Consider the following 15,156-nt stretch of genomic DNA (forward strand, 5'->3'; position numbering starts at 1 on the left):
CCCCCCCCCCCCCCCCCCCCCCAGCAGCCTTCCTGAGGGACTGTCCCCACCTGATAGAGGAGGACCCGGGCCCAGACAGGCTCGTTCCTTGGCCCGGTCCACCCATAGCCAGAAGTGGCTCTGGCTCCTGCCTGTGTTCCCCCCGCCCCGCGCCCCGCGGAACCCGCGGTGAGCCCGGCTGCCTGGTCGACCCTCGCCCCTCTGCACCTCCCCGCTGCTCCCCCTGGCATCCGCCACCTCTTCTCCGGAGCCCCTCGAGGGGGATCAAACGCTCCAGTTGGAAGAACACTTCTGACAGTGACTGTGTTTGGGAAGGAGGCATGAGGCTACCCTTCCGCCCCAAGCTCAGTGTGCACACTCGGCGGGGGCCCTGCAGGGGGCGTGGTTTGTGGGTTTGTTTTTTTAAAAAAAGCCCAATGGGGCACCTGGCTGGTTCAGTTGGAAAAGCACCCCAATCTCTCCGGGTCCTGAGTTCAAGCCCCAGATTGGGTGCAGAATTTACTAAAAAAAAAAAAGGAAAAAGAAAAAGAAATACCTAGGTCTGGTGGGTGTGGACTCCTGTGAGGAACTAGGTTTGAATCCAGCCTTGTCACTTCCTGGCAGAGCCTCTCGTCCTCATCTATAAAATGGGCACCCTACCACCCCCCTCGTGAGCTGGATGAGAGGTGGGTTATATAGAAAGTGCCCCGTGCAGTGCCTGACTGGATTAGGTTCTCATTAAAATGGGGGCTTCCTCCTGGTGACCCATGGCTGGTCCCCGTGGATCCTGAAGTCCCCACACACCTGCCACCCAACGCACTCTGGCCTGTAGACTGCCCCTGATGGTCCAGATCACCCCACAGTGCTAGCCCCAGCGTCCTGTGGCCTCCCCATCTGGCCCTTGCTCCCGAAGTCACCCCCAAACAGAACCACAAGGAACAGAGCCCGTTATGCTCTGAGCCACATCTAGGTCCCCAGCAAAGCTCCACAGCAGGTCACAGAGGGTGCTGGGGGTCCCCAGACCTGGGGCAGGCATTCCCAAAGCCCCCTGCCCCCCACAACCCTCTTCCGCTCCAAGTCTAGGGAGAAAGCTGCCTATGTGAGCAGCTCTGTTGGCGGCGGGGGCTGTGGCGCCGCCGAAGGCACCTGCGGGGGAAGTTGTACAGGTGTAGACGGAGGTGGGGGGGTGGGGGGTGGTGTTCTCAAGGTCTCCCCCCGCCCCACCCTGCAGGTCCTGTCAGCTCACCCCATAAGCCCTCCACCCATTCGCACTTCTACATTTCCCACAGGGACCCCACACAGACGTGCTGAGGGGCTGGCTTCCTGGGGAGAGTCTCGGCCCGGGGCTTTCCCAACCAGGGCCGCGGCCTGCCCGTCCCTCCTTCACATGGTCCCCCTGAAGCTGGCACACTGTTCTAACCATCATGCCACACTCTCACCCTCTCTGATTGTGCAAGGCCCTGTGCCTGGTGGGAGCTGCTGCTGCCTTCAGACCAATGGGAGAGGGTCCTGGGGACTCTCTGGTCGCAGATCTCTCAGGATCCCGGCTCCAACTTGACCCTGAGAAGTCACTTGCCTACAGTGTGGTTCAGTCTGCTCATCTGTAAAATGGGTGTGATTGAATTAGATTCTATGACACGAAAGTCCCAAGAGTCCCTTCCTGGGCCACCACCCCATGGGAGCCAGCCCTCCAGATTCCTGGGCCACCCTCCCCTTGACTATCCAAGCACCCCGCCACATTCATAGCTCCCCTCCATTATCCAGGGAAGCCCCCCACCCCTGCAGTTCTCCCCACATCCCTGCAGTCCTGGGAGGTGGGACAGGAAAATGGGGCTCGCACCCCCTCTCTCCCTGGGACTCCTCACCCCTGCTTTTGCTTTCCACCCCTTACCCTTCTCTTCCCAATGCATCATCCAGCCCGAACTCTCCATGGAAGTTTCTAGGAGTTACCTGGGGGAATTACGGCTCCCTAGAGGAAACAACTGGAATCTGAGAACCAGACCCCATTGCTCACGAAGCTCCTGGCACATAGGTCCAGCCCTGGGTCCTGGGGCCTGGGCTCCCCTCCTCCCCGCTGCAGACAGCTTTCACCATCGGTTGCCGCAGCCATACACGTGCTGTCCCTTCAGCGGATCCCTGTCCCGTCTGGGAAGCCGGGGCCTCAGAGTGGGGCGTTCTATTGGTCCCCTGGGATGCAGACCTCTGAGAAATAGCCATTTCCTCCCGCCCCCCTGCAAAGGCATGCAGCAGTGTTCTGGGGGTGCAGGCACTGTGCCCCGACAGCCCGAGTGTGATGGTGAGAGCGCTACTCCAGCTCTGTGTGCCTCAGGCTTCCCATCCATCAAATGGGGCTGCCGTGAGGATCAGATGAGTGAGTCTGGACGAGGAGATGAATGTTAGTCGTGAGATGATTCACTGCGCTCGTCTCGGGACCCTCAAGCTGGGACCCGAGACCCTGTGACATGTCTAAGGTGTCCCCCTTTACTTTTGTGGTTAAGATGGTGATATACCCCACTATTTATCTGCTGTCTTGCCTTGGGCATTGACCCCTTTTGGTCCCTGGAGTAGAGGTCAACTTCTGAGCAGCTCCCGGCCCTGAGTTCGTTGTCTTGGGGGCTCCCCTGCCCGGGCTTCTGGAGGCTGGAAGGGGTGGGCTGATGCTTGCGTGGGAGGGTCCAGAGGTAGAAATTCAAGTCGGGGCCCCTGAGTTAGGTGTTCAGAGTTGGGGAACAAGACGGAACTCAGCAGGGAGCCTGGCCTTGGGGAAGAGCTGGAGAATTAATGACAGAATGGGGGGCACTGGGTTTGGGGACTCTCTGATGCGTCATATGCAAATGAGCTTGGGGTCAGAGGGCACGACCTACGGCCAGGCAATGCTGGCCAATGGTCAGTGCTGTGATTCAGGCTGGCTCTGGGTATAGTGGGGACCCCAGACCTGAGAGGACTAGCAGGGCAGCCCTCCTTGAGTTTGAGCCCCAAATATCAGTGAGGGGCCCTGTCACAAGACCCCTTTCATGCGTAAGCTCCTCTCTGTCTCCCCACTTGAGCCCCAATCCAGAGCTCCACCCTGCCAGCCCCACACCCCTGCATCGACTTTCAGAAGGTTGAGGAACATGTATGTAAATGACCGTATACACCATACCCTTACTCTACGCGCACACTCACACACACATGCAGATGCGCATGTGAGGCTAAGGGGCCGTTCCATGTGTCCGAGCCAAGGTCAGGGACCCTAAGTGGGGTGTGAAGTGGTCTAGGAAGTTGGGCAGCAGAAAAGTCTGCTGGCAGAGACGGCAAGGAGCTATGGACAGTGGTGATGGGTGACGGCTGTATCACAAGCTGGGCTAGAAGAAAGGCTTGGGATCAGAGTGGACACAGCTCTCTCTGAAGTGTGGCTTCTCACTGGTTCTTTCTAAGACTAAAGGAAACTGCACTCTGTGCAGGTGTTCCTGGGTCACTGTGTGATGGCACCAAGCCACAGGGCTCTCTCATCTTGTGCCCCCTGGTCACTAATGAAGGTGACCCCCCTCTGGCCTCTTGGTGATGAGGCCTCTTTTCTCAAAGGTGGGCGGTTCTTCCCCTCACATCCAGTTCTCCTAATGGCCATGCTCATTTGCTTCCCAGGGCTCAGGGGGCACTGTTCTGGCCCTGAGGACAGTTCAGCCGGCCACACCTCCCCTTTGGTGGGTGGCTGGAGAGGCCGCACATCTGAGGAGCAAGGCTGGGGTCACATGCTGCCCGAGAACAACACTGAGTTTCTCTCACCGAAAGAAAGTTTGTTTTCCACAGACAATTACATTTCCAGCCCTCAGGCGGGGGGATCCGTGGCTGATGGCCTAAAGCTACTCCTGCCTCGCTGTCCCCTCAGCTTAAGTAGCGGGTTGGGACAGGCTCAGAGGGGTCCCGGCACCTGCAGGAGCCGCGGGCTGAGCCCACCTGGGCAACCAACCCAGCCCCGGCGCAGACATGCTGGGTGACCTTGGGGACGGGACGCCAGCCCTGCAAGCCTGGTTTCCTCCTTGTCTGACCTGGGGTCTGGGGAGAGAGGCTGGAGACCCCATACCCGGCTGGGACCCCTGAGCTCGGGCTGTAGCAGGGAGGGCTCAGGGCTCTCCCGGGTCCCCAGGCAGCGGGGCCAGGGCCCCTTCCCTGCAGGGCCTGGTGGGGACGGGCGGGGCAGGTGTTGGTCTCCCATCTGCTGCCATCTTCCGTCTGGCATCACCCTGGTGCGCTGACGTTTTCCCGAGGCCAGTCCGGGAGGAAGGGGGCTGGCGGCCGCACAGCACACGCGGGGGTGGGGGGCGTCCAGCTTCGCTGAGGCTGCCTCTTCCCTGGCCTTGGGGCAAAGGGATGGTGCCCCATCTCTCCGATGGGGGGGTCACTTCATGGGTCCCCCCAAAAGCCCCCCAGGTTTCCCACTTTCCTGCCTCACACGTGCACCACACAGGGGTCCCCAAGCTAGAACTATCCTGCACCTCCCGCCCAGGGGAAGCCCGGCCAGCTGCCCCGCGTCCCCCACCGTGTCCCCCACTGTGTCCCCTTCTCCAGGACCCTTCGCTGTGATTCAGCAGCAGCCTCAGCTAGGGGCTCGCCGGCTCCCCAGGCTCCCTGGCACTTCGGACAGAACCTAGAACAAGACAGCAACCACGAGTGTGTGTTAGTACTTCATGCATCCGGCTCCCACTTAGCCAGCGGTACCCCAGCACCCCACATCTCTGAACAGAGACCTTGTGGTGCCTGCTCTCTCCCTAGCCACGTGCAAGCCAGGAGACAGAGGAGTGAGACCCCAAGAGGCCTGGGTCACCTTCAGGGTCGGGGAGAAAGACCCTTGGGTCATGGTCTCAGCATGGAGTGGTGAATCCACAGCCCCGAGACACAGCCCACGGCCCCGGGGGACACGGCCCATGACAAAGTCCCGTTTCCTCCTCCCTCTCCGGGAATGCCCCTGCCTCCTGTCTGGCAGCTTTTAATATCACCTTTCTCATTCTCCGCTGAAAACCAATCGGTCCGGGGCCGTGACAGCCACCTGCCTGAGGTCCTGTGGCCAGCAGGTGGGAGGAGCCGCCACTCCAAGTCGGGGTCCCCCGTTGGAAGGCAGGGGTGCTGGGCTTTAACGCAGGTCAGTGGGCTCAGTGCGGCCGGGCAAACCCTCAGGAAAGGACGGGGCTGGCGGTGGTTACTGTTATAACTGAGGGTCCCCCCCCGCAGAAGGGCATCCTCGCACCTGGGGTGGCCGGTGGTCCAAGCAGCCAGGCTGTGGGAGCCCCAGGGAGGAATCCAACCTGGGGGCCCAAGGAGGTGGATTGGGGGGGTCTAGGAGAGCGTGGAGAGGAGGTGAGGCCACTAAAGGCAGAGAAAAGGCCAGAACAAGGCTCAGCTGGCAGAGGCGGGGGACTGGGGCCGCGGGGGGTCCCACCCTCTGCGGGTGACTAAGCCAGGCTATTGTTCTCTGGGCCAGTGGGGGCGGCAGCTGAGCAGAGCCCCCTCCCTGCCAGCCCGGAGTGGTTCAGCAGAATTACGGAGAATGAGCCGCTGGTTGCTAATGGGCTTGGGGAAAATGGGATGCAATTTTGCCGGTGTTTTTCAGGCCCAGAGCTATTGAATAAATGAAGTGCGCACGGCCCCAGTCGCTGACGCACCGCAGGCTGCTGGAGTCCTGGCAGGAGGCGGGCGGCGGGCCTGCGGGGGCGGCCAGGCTGGGGGACCGGAGGGGGGCCGGCATGGGGCTGGGGGGGCTGCAGAACTCAAAGAGCCTGGCGCGGTATGGGGGGGGGAAGCAGCGGTATGGGCGTAAGGGGTGGGGGGAGACAGCAGCCCTGGCCCAGCGCGGGGGACAGGGGCAGGATGATGAGAGACGGGGGTGATGGGGGGCTTGCAGGAGATCTTGACCTTGCCCCTCCAGGCGGAGGTCAGTTGCTGGGGGACCATGCACCACTGTCACTCACAATTAGGGGCCTGCCCCAGGCGTGGGGACTTGCAGAAGCGTGGGTAGCAAACAGACTAGGGCTGCTTGGAGGGCGGGAGGATCAGCAGGTCTGAACCCTGGGCATCTCCCACCTGGGCCCCCGCTCCTGCCGTGGGGCCGGAGGGCGGCCTGGGGGTGGTGCTGGGGGCGTGCGGAGCAGTGCACATCTGGCAGACAGCAGCCCAGAGGGCCCTGGGGGCAGCGCTGGCCGGGGCTGCAGCTGGCCTGCCTCCTGCTCAGCTGTGGGAGAGAAAGCCCACCCCAGGGCTCTCTGGTGTGGTAAACGGTGGCAGACCACCCAACAGTCCCCGCAGGGGTCAGCTCTAGTCCTAGAGAGGGGTCCAGAGCTCCCGCACATGGATGGAGGGTGGAACACCTGGTCTCCCCTGTGTCCTCCAACAATGTGCTGTGTGACCCCAGGCAGGCTCACGGCCTCTCAGGGCCTTCAGTTTCCAGCTGGTAAAGCACTAGCTGCAGATAGTAGGGCTCCATACCGAGCACTCACATCCACTCCTGCGCAAACACCACTCGCGCTTCTGACCCCATGGTTTCCAGAGCCCAGGGGGCCCTATTTGGACCCCAGCTCTGAGTTGCAGGATCCCTCTCACAGTTTCTAGAACACACAGCCAGGCCAGCAAGTGGGCAGGTGCTTCTTAGCCTCGTGAGTCTCTACAGGGGAAGAGATCTTCTTTCTCCCTCGGACCGTCCCTCCTTCTCACCCATGTCACCCTGGGGGACACTCGCTTCCTTCCTGAGAAGAAGCCTGCAGGAGGACAGGGTGAGCGGTCCGCCTTGAGCAATCACCACAAGGGCCCAGAGCAGCGGCGACCTTCAGTCGTCCGGGGCCAGGGGTCTGAAACTAAAGCCTCTACAGACAGTATGGTGAAATGACAGTGGAGGCAGGGCACAGGGCACGCTGGCATGTCCCCAAGAGCCACCAAGTCCACCTCCCTGCCCTCGGGTTCCAGATATCTCTGGGGGTCCCCCTCCTTCCCCACCCGGCACCACTCAACTCTGAGGTCCCTGGGGAAAGTGCTTCTGAGACTCATTTTCCATATACGCAAAATGAAGAGCGAAGGCCAAGGTGGGCGGACATCTGCGCTTTGGCCTCCATGGCAGGCAGGGCCCTCAGCCCTCTGCTCCTGAGAACCAGGGGGCGGCTTCTGCCGGCCAGGCCATGGGCCTCCGGTCGTTTAATGCTCTCTAACTTCTAGATATGCCCAGAGGGCCAGAGCCCTGTGCCCAGGGCCACACAGCTGGTGAGCCTGTGCCCTCAGCCAAATGCCATGGCATCCCACCCACAGCCGAGCAAGCTGGGCTTGTCTTATCACCCATAGCAGCAAGGGAGAAGCATGCCATGGGGAGCCCAGGCTTTGAGAACCCTGCTCTTCAGACCACGAGGAAGACGAGTCATGGTGGTAACGCCGCCGCTGTCGCTCCCTTGAGCCCAGAGAGGGGCTGCTTCCTCGTCTGTGGGGGGCACGGCCAGCTTGTCTCCAGCTGTGCTTAGACAACGGTATGAGGTGGCCTTGCTTTGTCTCAATCCATCATTGTCTTCGAGGGGCCTTGTCTGAGCGTGGTGTCCATGAGATGATTTATGTCCTCCAGGAGAGCGACATGGCCCGAGGGACGTGTGGGGCTGGCTTCCGGAGGGCAGGGGCTGCCTGGGGTCTCTTTCTCACTGGCAGAGAGAGAGGCCGAGCTCCCGCAGCTCGTGCTCCCCTCCAGAGCTCACCTGCGTGCCAGGCAGGGTTCTAAACGTACTGTTTTTTTAGCTAGCATTTCTTTTTTTTATTATCCTCCAGATTTCTGAAGGTGTAATTGACAAATAAAATTGCATATATTCAAGTTGTACAGTGTGATGATTTGCTATACCTATACATTCTGAAATGATTACTGTAATCAAGTTAATTGACGTGCACATCCCCTCCGAGTTACCGTGTCTGTGCGTGTGTGAGGATGCTGGAGAGGCGCTCAGCAATTTGCAAGTCTCTGACACGGCACCGTTACCTACCGTCCCCGTGCTGTCCATCAAATGCCCAGAACGTCCTGGGTGTGCGCAGGAAGTGTGCACCCCGACCCACATCTCCCCACTTCTGTCATACCCCATGCCCAGCCCCTGCCATTCCACTCTGGGTTTCTATGAGCTCCACCTTTTCTTTTTTCAGATCCCACATAGAAGTGATAGCACACAGTGATTGCTTTTCTCGGTCCAGCTTCTTTCACTGAGCATAATGTCCTGCAGGTGGATGTGAGTTGTCCCAAACAGCAGGGTTTCCTTCTTTTTGGTGACTCAGTGATACTCCGTTGTATGTGGGCACCGTGTCTCCTTAACCCTTCCTCCAGCAGCGGGCACTTAGGCTGTCTCTGTGTCCTGGCTGCTGTGGGTGATGCTGCGGTGAGCACGGGGTGCAGTTATCCATTCGAGATGGTGATCTCATTTCCTTCACACGTAGACCCAGGAACGGGGGCCCCCTCGTTTCATCCATTTACATCCTCACCAGCCCTTGTTGTCTCTTGTCTGTTGGATACTAGCCATCCCGACAGGTGTGCGGGGATAGCCCGTCGTGCTTTTGATTTGCGTTTCCCCGATGATGAGTGATGTTGAGCATCTTTCCATGTGCCCATTGGCCATCACTATGTCTTCTTGGGAAAAATGTCGATTGAGATCTTCTGCCCAATTTTCCATCAGATTTTATTTCTGCCCTTGACTTGTAGGAGTTCTTTATGTACTATATATAGTTTTCCAACAACACTATACCTTCTGCCGTGCTCACCATGAGCGTGGCCACCCTCTGTCACCATACAACCCTGTTAGGGCACCATCAACTATACTCCCTAGACTTCTTTATGTATTTTGAATCTCAGCTCCTTCTCGGGTATAGAGCTGGCAAATACTTTCTCCCACGCGGTAGGTTGCCTTTTCGTTCTGTGGATGCTTTCCTTTGCTGGCCAAGAGCTTTTTTAGTTTGATATAGTCCCGTTTGTCTAGCTTGGCTTTTCCTGCCTGTGCCTTGGGTGTCAGATCCAAGAGCTCACTGCTAAGACCCACATCGAGGAGATCTGTCCCTGTGTTTTCTTCTAGGGGTTCTGTGGCTTATGTGGTTTACCTTTGAGTCTCTGATCCATTTTGAATTCATTTTTCTGAGTGATGTAAGCCAAGGATTCACTTTCATTCTTTTGCATGTGGATGTCCAGTTTCCCCAACACCGTTCAGGGAAGATACTGTCCTTTGCCCATCGCGTGTTTTTGGTGTCCATGTCAGGGATTAGGTGAGCCTCTATGCAGGAGTTTATTTCTGGGCTCTCTAGTCTGTTCCATTACCCTGTCTGTCTCTTTTTATGCCAATACCACACTGTTTTAATTACTATAGTTCTGGAATATAGTTTGAAATCAGGGAGCGTGTTGCCTCCAGCTTTGTCCTTTTTTCTCAACATTAGCTTTGGCTATTTGAGGTCTTTTGTGGTTCCATTCGAACATCAGGAGTGTTCTTTCTATGTGTGTGAAGAATGCCGCCAGAATTTTGTCAGGGATTGCACTGAGTCTGTAGATGGCTTTGGGTGGTGTGGACATCTAGCAGCATCGACTCTTCCAAGCCAGCACCAAGGGAGAGCTTTCAATTTATTTGCGTCTTCTTCAATTTCAAAGAAAAAATTCTAAAGAGCTGAAGAAACTCATCTCAATGAGGGAACCTCGATAAGGGTATCAGTGGATTTCTCAACAGAACCTTGCAGGCCAGGATAGAGTGGGATAATATATTCAAAGTGCTGAAGAAAGAAACTGCCATCCAAAAATACTTTACTCAACAAAACTGTCCTTTAGAAATGAAGGAGAGATAAAGACTCTAAGACAAACCAAAGCTGAAGGAGTTCATCACCACTGGACCAGCCTTATAAGAAATGCTAAAGAGAGTTTCAAGCTGAAATGAAATGATGCCAATTAGTAACACAAAAACATGAAAATATGAAACTCACTGACAAAAGTAAGTATGTCGTCAAATTCAGAATATTCTAATACTGTAATGGTTATGTCTAAATACTTAACTCTAGTATAAGGCTGAAAAGAGAAAAGCATTAAACACAAATATAGCTACAATGATTTGTTAATGAATACACAATATTAAAAGATGTAAATTGTGATATCAAAAATATAAAAAATTGGGAATGAGTAAAGGTTAGAGTTTCTGTATGTGATCAAAGATAAGTTGTTATCAGCTTAAAGTAGACCGTTATAACTAAGGTGTTTTATGTAAACTTCAAGGAAATCACAAGGGAAAAAAAAAACCTGTACCAGAGAAAGGAATCAAAGCATACCACTAAAGAGTATTGCCAAGTCACAAAAGACAGCAAGAGAGGAACAAAGGAACACAGAAACTACAAAACAGAAAACAGTTAACAAGATAGCAATAGTTAGTTCTTACTTATCAATATTTACTTTAAATATAAATGGATTAGGGGCGCCTGGGTAGCGCAGTCGCAGTCGTTGAGCATCTGCCTTCGGCTCAGGGCGTGATCCCGGTGTTCCGAGATTGAGTCCCACATCGGGCTCCTCCGCTGGGAGCCTGCTTCTTCCTCTCCCACTCCCCTGCTGTGTTCCCTCTCTCGCTGGCTGTCTCTCTGTCACATAACTAAATAAAATCTTAAAAATATATATTATCTTAAATATAAATGGATTAAATTTTCCAGGCAAAAGGAAACAGTCAAAAAAACTAAGAGACAGCCCATGGAATGGGAGAATATATTTGCAAAGGACACCACAGATAAAGGACTGGTATAAGATCTACAAAGAACTTCTCAAACTCAATGCACGAGAAACAAATAAACAAATCATAAAATGGGCAGAAGATATGAACAGACACTTTTCCAATGAAGACATACAAATGGCTAACAGACACATGAAAAAATGTTCAAAATCATTAGCCATCAGGGAAATTCAAATCAAAACCACACTGAGATACCACCTTACGCCAGTTAGAATGGCAAAGATAGACAAGGCAAGAAACAACAATTGTTGGAGAGGATGTGGAGAAAGGGGATCCCTCCTACATTGTTGGTGGGAATGCAAGTTGGTACAGCCACTCTGGAAAACAGTGTGGAGGTCCCTTAAAAAGTTAAAAATTGAACTACCCTATGACCCAGCCATTGCACTACTGGGTGTTTACCCCAAAGATACAGACGTAGTAAAGAGAAGGGCCATATGCACCCCAATGTTCATAGCTGCATTGTCCACAATAGCCAAATCATGGAAGGAGCCGAGATGCCCTTCAACAGATGACTGGATTAAGAAGCTGTGGTCCATATATACAATGGAATATTACTCAGCTATCAGAAAGAACGAATTCTCAACATTTGCTGCAACATGGACGGCACTGGAGGAGATAATGCTAAGTGAAATAAGTCAAGCAGAGAAAGACAATTATCATATGATTTCTCTCATCTATGGAACATAAGAACTAGGAGGATCGGTAGGGGAAGAAAGGGATAAAGAAAAGGGGGGTAATCAGAAGGGGGAATGAAACATGAGAGACTATGGACTGTGAGAGACAAACTGAGGACTTCAGAGGGGAGGGGGTGGGGGAAGGGGATAGACTGGTGATGGGTAGTAAGGAGGGCACGTATTGCATGGTGCACTGGGTGTTATACGCAACTAATGAAGCATCAAACTTTACATCAGAATCAGGGGATGTACTGTATGGTGATTAACATAATATAATAAAATAAAATTAATAAAAAAAATAAAAAATAAAAAAAAAATTTTCCGGGCAAAACTGGTAGAGCAGTTACATAGAATGGCTGAATGGGTTAAAAAATTAAAAAACGAGACTCAACTGTTTGCTGCCTACAGGATATTCAATTCAGGATACTCAGAAGAGATGGACGGATAGAGACATTCCATGAAAATGGGAACCAAAAGAGAGTAGGGATAACCAGATTACATCAGACAAAACAGATCTTAAGCCAAAACTGTAACGAGACACAAAGACTATCCTTATAATAAATGATAAAGGAGTCAATTCATCAAGAGGATATAACAATTGTAAATATTTATGCATCTGACATCATAGTATCAAATATGTTAAGTACATATTAGCAGAGCTGAAGGGAAAAATACACAGCAATGCCAAACTAGTGGGGGGCTTCAATGCTCCACTTTCAACAGCGGACAGATGATCCAGACAGAAAATCAATAAAGAACCATTGGACTCGAACTACATTTTAGAATAAAGAGGTCTCACAGACATACACAGAACACTTCATCCAACAACAGCAGAATAGACATTCTTCTTAAAGCTCACAAAGATCGTCTTCGGGATAGATCATATTTAAGCTAGAAAACAAGTCTTAACAAATTTAAGAAGATCGAAATTATATCAAGTTTCATTTCTCACCACATGGTTCGAAACTAGAAAGCAATAACAGAAGGAAAATTGGAAAATTCACAAATATGTGGTAATTAAACAACACAGTCCGAAGCAATCAATGGCTCAAAGAATAAATCAACAGGAAAACAAAAAAAAATATCTTGGGAAAAATGAAAATGGAAATACAACACACCATAACTTACAGGAAACAACAAAAGCAGTTATCAGAGTGAAATTTTATAGAGATAAATGCCCACATTAAGAAAAAATATGACTCTCGAATAAGAAACCTAACTTTACACCTGAAGTAACTGGAAAAAGAAGAACACACTAAGCCCAAAGTCAGCTGAAGGGAGGAAGTAATGAAGATCAGAGCAGAGATAGATGAAATAGAGAACAGAAAACCTGTAGAAAAGATTCACAGCACTAAGAGCTGGGTATTTGAAAAGATAAACAGAATTGACAAGCTTTTAACTACGAAAAAGAGAGAAAAGACTGAAAGTAATGAAATTAGAAAGGAAAGAGGAGATATTAGGATTGATACCAGGGAAATACAAAGGATCAAAAGCAAAGATGTCCATGTCCTCATTCCCAGCACCGGTGACTATGTGTCTTTACAGGGCCAAAGGGAATTGCAGATGATTGTTAAGGACATTGAGATGCGGAGCTGATCTGGCATTGTCGGCACGGGCCTCATAGCATCATCAAGATCCTTGTAAGCTCAAGGCAGGAGGGTCAGGAAAGGGGAAGGAGATAGGACAATGGAAGCAGTGGTCAAAGAGAGGTTGGAGGAAGCCGAGCTGCTGGCTTGAAGACAGAGGGAGGGGCCCCAAGCCAAGGGATGCAGGCAGCCTCTGGAAGCTGGCAAAGAAAAAGTGAATTCTATCTTAGAGCCTCCAGAAGGAGCGCAGTCCTGCCAATAGCTTGATTTTAATCCAGCGAGAACCATTTAGAACTTCTGGTCTCCATTTATCATTCGGTAATACATATGAATTGAGATTTAAGATGTTGGATCCAGCTCGGCCTGAAACCCTCCAGCAGGCCTTTGCTTGTGATTTGGGGGGGCGGGGCCCTTACCTACTACCAATATCTGCCTGATGATGCCTCTTCATCACTTCCCCGCTCAAGAAAGGCTTACTGTCCCCCATGTCCCTGTTGCTGCCCCCTGGGCCGTGGTCCGGCCAGGCACCGGGCACAAGTTCAGGAGGGGGTGCGGAGACAGGTAATCTTTTTTTTTTAATGGTTTTTTATTATATTATGTTAGTCACCATACAGTACATCCCCGGTTTCCGATGTAAAGTTCGATGATTCATTAGTTGCGTATAACACCCAGTGCACCATGCAATACGTGCCCTCCTTACTACCCATCACNCTGGTCTATCCCAATCCCCCACCCCCCTCCCCTCTGAAGCCCTCAGTTTGTTTCTCAGAGTCCATAGTCTCTCATGCTTCATTCCCCCTTCTGATTACCCCCCTTTCTTTATCCCTTTCTTCCCCTACCGATCTTCCTAGTTCTTATGTTCCATAGATGAGAGAAATCATATGATAATTGTCTTTCTCTGCTTGACTTATTTCACTTAGCATTATCTCCTCCAGTGCCGGGAGACAGGTAATCTTGACCCAACTGGCAGGTGCTGGGAAAGAGAGAGAAAAGGCGGGGGGTGAGGCTCCCTGGGAAAGGCGCAGGGGGTGCGGCACCCAGAGGGTAAAGGTCACCAGCCACAGGAGTGGCACGCAGCCTGCCCGGCCGACGCGGGATGTGGGAGAAGGATGTGAGGCAGTTGAGACGAGGACCGACACGCACCTGGGTTCTCGGGCTTCAGGGGACCGAGGTGCATGAGTCTGGACACGAAGCACAAGGCTGAATAAAGGCCAGTGTCACAAACACTGGCCAGCCAGTGCTGGGGCCAAAGACTGGGAAGGACGCCTTCCAGAGCCTGGAGGCCATCGGACTCCTCTGGAAACCCCATGATGTGGACACTGAGACCCGGACAGGTGCCCGGGAAGCGATTCCTCACTCTGCCCAGGCAACTCTTCCAGACCATCTCCCCTTCCTGGGGCCTCTCGGTCCCAGACAGGGGCCTGCAGGGTGAGCGCTCCCATTCCCAGGGCACCCCCCCCAAGGAGCTGTGGACGGACCCACGGCTGGAGCAGCAGGACTCAGGCAGATCCGCCCTCTGTTCAGGGCCCTGGCCGGGGACGTCCTGGGCTCTGGAAGGCCCGCAGAGCCAGTGGCCCAGCCCAGGATGGGCATGGTCAGTGTCCGGTCCTGTGGACGCAGAGCAGGAGCTGGGGGGGATTTCAGGGGACCGGGGACTCACCTATCCACTGTGCCAAGAGGCTGAGTTGGCTGGGGCAGCAAGCATCCTGGGTCCTTGGGAGGGGGCAGGGACCACAAAGGGCCACCACACGTAGCTCTGACCCTCCAGTGATGGCCCGCAAGCAGTGTGGACCCCGGGGCCTGCTCACAGGCCCAGCCCCGAAGGCGGGAGGCCCAGCCCTGTCCTCCGTGCATGCTTTCAGAGCTATGGCCTTCTGAGACATGGTTAGCACCCGGCAAAAACCACGAGCAAATTGCCAGGGGTGAGACATCACATAAACATCGTTTCTTGCAAAACCCTGGAAGTCACCCAGTGGCGAAGTGAGGCCTGTGTATGGCGCGATGGGGCTGGGGGACCCCCGGACGGCACGGCCGCCAGGCTTGGAGCTCCCCACCTCTGCAGCCAGGATTCCTCAATGGCCACTTGGAAACAGAGACGGAGACCCAGGGGACTGGAGCCTCTTTCCACTCCTGCTGGTAGGAAGTGTTTACAGCCGGAGCTCGCCTGGCCTGGCAACCTCACAGCCTCGG

This window comes from Ailuropoda melanoleuca, chromosome 14 (assembly GCF_002007445.2).
Source record: "Ailuropoda melanoleuca isolate Jingjing chromosome 14, ASM200744v2, whole genome shotgun sequence".
Classification (NCBI taxonomy): Eukaryota; Metazoa; Chordata; class Mammalia; order Carnivora; family Ursidae; genus Ailuropoda; species Ailuropoda melanoleuca.